The following is an 8,181-nucleotide window of genomic DNA, read 5'->3' as shown; positions in this document are numbered from 1 at the left end:
AGCCCTTTACGTCAAATGCGATTAAAACTGGTACGCGCTCCTCAATTGAATTAAGAGACACAAAAGCTGGAGTGTTGCGTCGAGACAACGCATTTCGACGCAGCGCATCCCTGCCGTCCTAGGAATACTCGTTGACAAAAACTAGCTGGTCCAAGCCACCGTGAAACGGCTTTAACTTCTGATTGAACGCCTTTATCTAGCTAGGGAATCACTCACGAGCCTTTTGGTGTTCCGTTTTGCTTTTTCTCTGATCAAAGCGTAGAAAGTGGAATATTGCTGGGCTAGACGTTTTTACCAGCGCTTTACCTCTACCTTGACAGCTTCTGGCAGTTCCTCTCGATAGAAACTCGGGTTTAGCTTCATGTAATCCTCTACAAACGCAACTGTAGACGCTGGTCAACGTGCAGACGTGCATGCTGCTTTTTAGGTAGGACATTGTCATTTTTCTTGAATAGCCGGTGCCATCGCTTAATAGAGCGGATTGATTAGCTAAGCACGGCGGCCATCAGTCATTTCAGTGTTAAATATACGACAACGCACCAGCACAAATCAACTGACAGCCGTCATTACCGCTGAGCGAAAAGCAGTCAAACGGAAAGTAAGGTAAAACAAACGTTAGGTAAAAAAAAGAGACCGCTATTCTGCAGTATTTTATAGAAGTTATACAGCATTTGCTAAAAACATTCATACAACTTCGACGCATCCAATAAAAGAAATTTTGTGACGCTGTTGTTCAGGCCCCATCGGGCGTACGCTGAGATGTACTATGACAATTTATTCGTCCATATTGTGCTCAGCTCGGAAAGTCAGACGTGGAGAGCCCCATGGACCATTTGTGAGCGGTGCTCGAGTGCATGCGCACTATTAAGCTGTGTGCCAACTTGGACAAGTGCGTCTTGGGCGCGGAGGAGATACATTTCCTCAATGGCTTCATTGGGAAGCGTAGCTTGCGGGCAGATTATGCCAAACACAAGGCAATCGTGCAAAAACAATACGCCACTTGCCATTCGGCTTTAAGACACAAAAAGCGGGTGTCGAGTGTGGAGCGCGGTTATCATGTCAATTGAGAAAGACCATGTCCGAAACGGATGAGAACCCCAGGGGGTATCGCTAGAGTCTAGCAGTGTTGGAGAAGTACTTTATTGCTTGCCGCATCACCAGTCATGCCTACGAGATGGAGAATCGACAAAATATGCAATTTTCGTCCATTTTTTGTGCACGTGATTTCCTTGGCTTACGCCACTGGGAGTCGATTTATCTGTTTATATTCATTGCGTGTTTGAGGCATGTATGGCATACACTTCTTGTGCACCAGGTTGACTTGGTCAGGCGCCAAATAAATGATTTGTACCCCTTGTTCACAAGCATATAGTGACGTAACCACTTCGGAGACGAGCAGGCGACCAAATTGTTTGGTCCTTGAACGGGACAGGCATAAGGTACTGCACAGCTGTCCTATTCCGGTGGATTTTGGTTGACCTACCCACTTTCCTCTACACGCGTATTTTTTTACAAGCTAATTTAATGAACTAATAGTAGTATGTAGCAAAACCACAATAGCCTTGTGTTGTTGGTAGCAACGCTGCGTACAATAGGCTTAAAAGTCACGACGCAGTTTTGTCATTTTATCAATATCATTACATAATGTTTCCCCGCAAACTGCACATAAAAAGAAGCCGGGATTATATTACAAACTCACCGAATAAAGATATGAGCGCCCCTCAAATCCGAGATATTTTTTCTGGGTCTTGTATACATAGGGTCACGTATACTAACATGTAAAGTCTATTACATGTAATTGTCTTGAAAATAGTCTAGGTTTGCCGTCCATAGAGACCTTTCGCAACCACGTTTTAGTTGTTTCCGCATAAACTTTGAAAACCGTAGTACCGTCAAATGCAATATTCAAATACAATTTGATCGAAGAAACTGGCCAATTAGCTCAAACCACATTCAGCTTCGCGCAGACAATCATGATGCCTCCATTATTTCCAGTGCAAAAATACAGCGGCTTTTAGAAACTTATTGCGATTCCTTTGCTAATCGCTACCACGATTGGTGAATGCATGCACTTAGAAACTACCAAACACACGCGCCCTAATGTAGTCCGGCCTTTGACGTAGCAGATCATCAACTCACATTTTCGATATTTCGATTTATCTGAAAAAGATAATCAAGGACTTTGTACTGGTCCTTTTAGACTTATATCTAGTATATCGAGGGTTTACTTGAAAGGGGGCTTTTATTTGGGCGAGTACGTTAGAATAAGTACACATGAAGAAGAAGGAGCAGGCGCTAAAGCTTTCAGGTAGTCTGTCAGCAGAAAATCTGTTGCCTCCTAGACACTACTCTCGACACTCTTGGTCGATACTGGACACCATCATGGTGGTGCTGAGACTGAAATCAAGCACATTGCGAAAGCAGTCGGATCAAAATCATTCTAGTCTGACATTGATGACGGCAATTCGTCTTGGTGTGCGCTGAAATTCAGCTCAAAAGTGGTTGCGTAAGGTCTAGTAAACCACGTTTCAAACCCCTGTTTTGCACTTTACTCGACTCATTCCACAACGCAGGTGAAGTATTATTTGTGAATGCAAGGTGTATGTAATATCTACATACGAGGTCTAAGGCGCTGGTTTTAGGCACCAGTCTTCGGGCGTGGGTTCGAATCCCACTCGTGTCATTCTTTGTCTCGTGTGCACAATTTGACCCACATTTTGAACAGCTACTCTAATCTGAAACTTAGCCTTTAGCCCAGGCGTACCACAATAATACTGGCAAAGGGTGCGACCAACAGTGCAACCGTGATTTGATTTGGTAGAAAGACTATCTCATTCTACACTCGTGTAGTAGAACTCGTTGCAAGGAAGAGAAGACACGAGGCCACCACAACACTAGATCAGACGACTTAGGACCGCACAACCTCGGACCATGATCTCCAGTGCATTGGATCACATCTAGACGGAAAAAAAGCTCCTGTTACCGTGGAGATACTAGCTGGACTACAGTACGCAGAGTATAAAGAGCGTGCGTGCGTCTGAGGGGGGGAGGACAGATTATACGGGATCATGCACACAATTTACATGAATGCGACTTAGTCAAGCTTTCAAGCATGTCAGTGAGCTTGGAGAAGAGTGGCCTATTCAAAAAGAAAACTATCTGTAGCTTTGTTCGTGTTGCACCGGGGTGACTGCAGGACTGTGCCTGCTTGTTGCTGTACTTTGAATACCGACTAATGTTGCAAGGGCTCTAACACGTATATGCATGCACTGAACTTTAAACGTCGAGACGGATCGTGGGCTAAGCGTGACAACTTGTTCAGGTCTGATGCCTTCACGCTAAGAGACTATACACACAGCGATGGGTGTCCACCTTTCTTCTTGTCCTGGCGAAGCGCAACAAGGATTGCAGTTACTGGACGCTGGCGCCCGTATACCTCGTAAATTTTATTAATTGCAACGTCACTAGTAAATCCCGCTCGGATAAGATGCGTAACGACGTCCCAGAACACTTTACGCCGAGAGAACGCAAATTTATTTGCTCCCCGATCAGCTCTGGTAAAATCCTTTGCCGGTTTTGCTCCATTTAATCCAAATTCAAACTCGTGCCAAAGCTCAAATAAATCTCGTGATCGCTTTGACAATGTAGCTGATATGCGGCGTACACTACAGTACATAGGTTCTTCGCGAGAGGAACGAATTGTAGCACCAGGTGTTTGTACTGTGCGAGCCACTGGCTGCAGTGCTATTTGACGTAGCTCGGCCTGTGTTCTCTGATACTCGCGGTGCATATCTGTTCTCAGACGGAGAACTTCATTCATCACGCTACCGATCTGGTCTTTGACACTAAATAATTGTGGGTGAACAGCTGTAAACTCTTTTCGAGTGCTGTCCATAGTCATACCGCTGCGACGGATCTGTTGTGTAACAGGTTCGCCGACAGAAATGTTGGAGCTACTTTCATGGAGCTCAATCAACTGCAGTTGGGCGCCTTCGCCAGTAACCTGAATAGGTACACGCTGTACTTGATTAAATTCCACGTTGCCTCAGCGTTAGCGTACGCAGCGACGATTCGCTGCTTAAGTGGTGCAGGAACTAGATCGTAGTCGAAGGTACCAACAGGGATCAGGGCAGCCCACAACAGCACGACACCAAGCTCTCGGGCTATATCTCTCCCCATTTTCATCTTGATATGACTGCAAATCTGATTTACGAGTCGATCATCGGTGATACTTTCTATTCCATCCCTGGCGGCGTAAAAGCATGGCCCCTGGGGCCCCGTCAACACACCTGCTGCAACAGCGTCCGGATACGGCTGTGTATCGTCGATATACACACTTTTCTGCGTGCGCCACCTTCCGCGTCGGTTAATGAAGTCTTTTGGCAAACCACTTCTCGTACCATACGTCGCAGCTCCCTTACGCAAACTATGAGTACCTAAATTACCTCCCTTAAGCTTGTGGAATTCCTCTTTGTCAAACATCTCTTGTAGAAAGCGGTGAGCTACTCGATCTTCATCCTGCGGATTCCCGAAAAGGAAAGACGAATTGCCGCGATCAGCAAGCATCTCGACGTGAATAGCAAGATTAAGAAGGACACACAGCCGTGGACCCACGCTTCCCAACAATATTTGTTCTGGAGCGTCACGCTCCTCTGAAATGTTCTTCGACCACCGAAGCTGACACAATAGTGTCCGTGGGTGCTGGACATTGTGGGAGAAACTATCAAACTTGAGCTGCATCATGTCGTCGACTCTTGTTATCATATGCCACTGTAGCGTTAATACACTGCATACGACGTACTTCAGGTTCTTGTTGTCTTGTGTAGCGTGTACCAGCTCAATCAGGTTGAGGAACTCTTCGTACTCTATTGGACGACGAGCTGCCGACTGCACCCCTTCTCGACGAACCTCGAAGTGTTTCACTGTTTTAATGAGCTTGTTTACCAGCTGTGAGCGCGTAGGATTGCCTTCTGTTCGGATGGAGTCCCACGAAACAGCAATACGAGGCATAAAACTGGAAATCGCTTTCTTTGCGTAGGCAAGAGTTGAGGACCTAGCGCAAACAGGTTTGGCATCTTCGCCTGGATACGCTTCTCCGAAGGCACGAAAGTTCATCCATCTGCAGACATCCTCCGGCTTAACGCTAAGAAGCTCCTCGCTGCTGAACACCGTCTCCGTTGTGTAGGCCCGGCCATCATTAAAGCTCATGAACTCCACTAGGATTGCTTTGTAGCGTTTTGATGTCATGTTTGTAGTGGGTGCCGGCCAGCAAATCTCTTTGTGTTCAGCGTGCAACCGTGAGAGAAAATGCGTCATTGCATTTTTGTATGGGCGGGGTTGCATTTGCTAGCGATAATACAAACGCTCTATGCAACAAATCTAGCAAACGACACCATGATTCTTGCCGTAGTTCTTGCACCACAACTTGCCGATACTGCAAGATAACCACTTTCCAGCCAATGAGAAGTCAGAAATGCTAGAAAATACAACCATGGTTGCAAAAGGCCGATTACTCCGAGGTACAAATTTTATAGCAACAAAAATTATATGTGAGTGGCTCTAAAACAAACGCTTTCTTTAGAAACAAAGGGTTTATACGCCGCTCTAACCACACACGAGTGCACGCGATGATATGATCGATCAAAGCTGGCCACGACTCCCAACCCATGCAAACCTACAAAAAGCTGCTTGTAGGGTACCTAATGAGAGGCTTTCAAAAATGACTTAAGTACCAAAAGAAAACCGCTTCTATGTTGTGTACCATGTGTGTACAAAAGGCGTACCAAACGACGGTCAGACGCAGAGGACGTCTAACCAAACGCTAAGTTTGGTACGGACCAAACAATCGAATTAGAGGGGGCTCGCCTCAGCGTGTGCTTGAACAGCATGGGTCCTGACGAGTTCTACCAGTTTGCAATTTCACTGTAAGAGCGGGTGCGAAAGGCAAAGGGCACGACCAAGGGCAAGAACTTCACCACGTCTGAAGTCATAAGTAACAGATACGGTTAATCTACTGGTGTTTAATTCGCTAAGCTTATTCGCGTCTTTCAGGAATGCTGAACATCGTTCAAGATATATTACCGCTCGGCTCAGAGCAGTGACAAAACGTTGCCTCTCAATTCAATACAAACATACCTACGGGGTGGACTGAACGAGATGGGGAAAGCCTAAAGCGTAAGTTCCAGAAGCTCGTGCGGTTTCCAATGCCCTCAGATAAGCGCTGTTAAAGAACAAATTATTTTTAAAATTATTAATTTACATGTAATCTATTAGACAGGTAATGGTGTATGTCCCGATGAGGTACAGCGGGCAAAGCGTGCGATAGAATCATCTATTGCAGTGATCAATCTCCACGATATGAATCCATCTCACAGCGGCCAATGGTACATCTCCCAAAGCAACAACAAGCGCGATCGCAGCCTTTTTGAGTGCTCGGCTCATTGTAGAGGGAGGAACCCCGAAGAGTTCGCACAAGATTTTGCTCTCCACGGCAGCAGTATGTAGGTGTAACAAACACGCAAGAACGTTGTTCTTCGAAACAAATCGAGCTGGCCGCCCATGTTTCGAAGGCTCTGATTTGACGACAAAGTGGCGACTGAAAGCTTCGAGAAGCAAGTCGTACGCAGCTAGTGAAATTGAGATCGTGTTGATAAAGATTTTCGCACCGCGCCTTGTACATGCATGGCCAGGCGCAACACACGTTAGCTGTCAAGACTGTAGTTGTCAAATAGTTACGCTCTCGCAATAGCATGTGTAGACGAAAAATATAAATTAGGCGTTTACTCAGCACTCGGTGCCGTCGTATGCGCTATTGCTGCCGGGCGGTGCGGATGACTTGAATCTGGAGCGCAATACGTCCGCTGCGCATGTTGGCAACAACTTCGATTTGTTTTAGTGACATATTGAGTGGCTATCTAGCCTTATGCTGTTTGGTCCATTCTGGCAGCCGATGCTAAACTAAGCACAGATTAAATGCGTACCAAGTATTGTACTATACCGCGCGCTTAGTTCGCAGTTTAGGAGATTTTTGGAAGTCTTTCAATGCCTCTTCAGCCTTCGAAATATCTGCATTTCACTGGAGGGCGTAATAACGTCATACCTTTCTGTATATTACGCCAGAGAAGCATGTAGTATACCGCTACTAGTGCGCTCTAACACATACGCGGGCACGCATATACGGCTCGTTGCTGGATTATCAAACGACTTCTACTGCCGAGGTTACATAAAGTTATATTTTCCAATGTCCACAGAACCCTTTTCGCAATGCCTGTACAGCTCAAAAAGCGGAGTTAGTGTGCTAAGTCGATTAAACTGAGCTTAGAGCCAAACCTAATTGTCCCGATTTAGCTTTTAGTGCTTCAAGTTAATAAATGATAGTTTAGAGTTAGCTTTTGCAAGCTGTCCCCTACGATGTATACGATCCATTGCAATTAGAGTGGTTTGGATCGCTTCCTAGGCGTGCGACAAGTGATTCAAATCGTGTGATCATCCTTTTCATTTTATTGTTAAACGTTATCAGATTTACACTTGGTTTTGCTTGAATATTAAGCATCCGGATGTCTTATGGATGGAACTAATGCGTACGTATCATTTGGCTGTTCTCAGGTCGAGCTGAGAATGAATGAAAGTCGCTATCCTTACCTAAATAAAATTAGCTTTTTATCTGCAATTATGGGCGATTGGGAATCGGATTATGAATCGTGTCAACGCAGATATTCGGTAGTTGATCATTTACGTCTTCTTTCCAGGGTTGGCTTCTATTGAGCCGTCCCTGCAAAGCGAAACTGTCATCTCATTGAAAACATCATAGAAATTGTTCGAGCTGTTCTCAGAACAGGTTAGACCTTCGAAGTGTGGACACGCTGGAATACTTAAGTACTTAGTCGAGAACAACTGGTTGCAGTGAAAGGTGCGAAGATTGCGTGCGTAAAGGCAGTCGAAAAATCAAATTTTCTGTTGCGACCTGGTCTGATTTAAAGCCGACCCCATAAGACAGTCATTAAATTGGAATTCGTGTTTGGGTCCTAATCCAAAAATCCTACGCCAACATTTTAATGGGATCTCAGTTTATTATGCATGTGAAAGGTCGATATTGTTGTAGTCGGCGTGGTTATCACGTCTGCTTTACACGCAGAAGGTCGCCGGTTCGAACCCGGCCGTTGACACCATTTTTAACGACTC

General features: G+C 45.4%; 1 non-coding gene across 1 annotated transcript; it reads left to right on the top strand.

The window, feature by feature from the left end:
• The first annotated feature begins 8,085 nt into the window (after window positions 1–8,085).
• Window positions 8,086–8,165, top strand: PITG_31449. The gene has a single exon. It is a non-coding gene; the product is annotated as a tRNA-Val (tRNA).
• Window positions 8,166–8,181: the final 16 nt, after the last annotated feature.

The sequence above is a fragment of the Phytophthora infestans genome, genomic scaffold, assembly GCF_000142945.1.
Source record: "Phytophthora infestans T30-4 supercont1.240 genomic scaffold, whole genome shotgun sequence".
Taxonomy (NCBI): Eukaryota; Oomycota; class Peronosporomycetes; order Peronosporales; family Peronosporaceae; genus Phytophthora; species Phytophthora infestans.
Note: the sequence above shows the minus strand (reverse complement) of the source record. Positions and strands in the feature narration are given on the sequence as shown.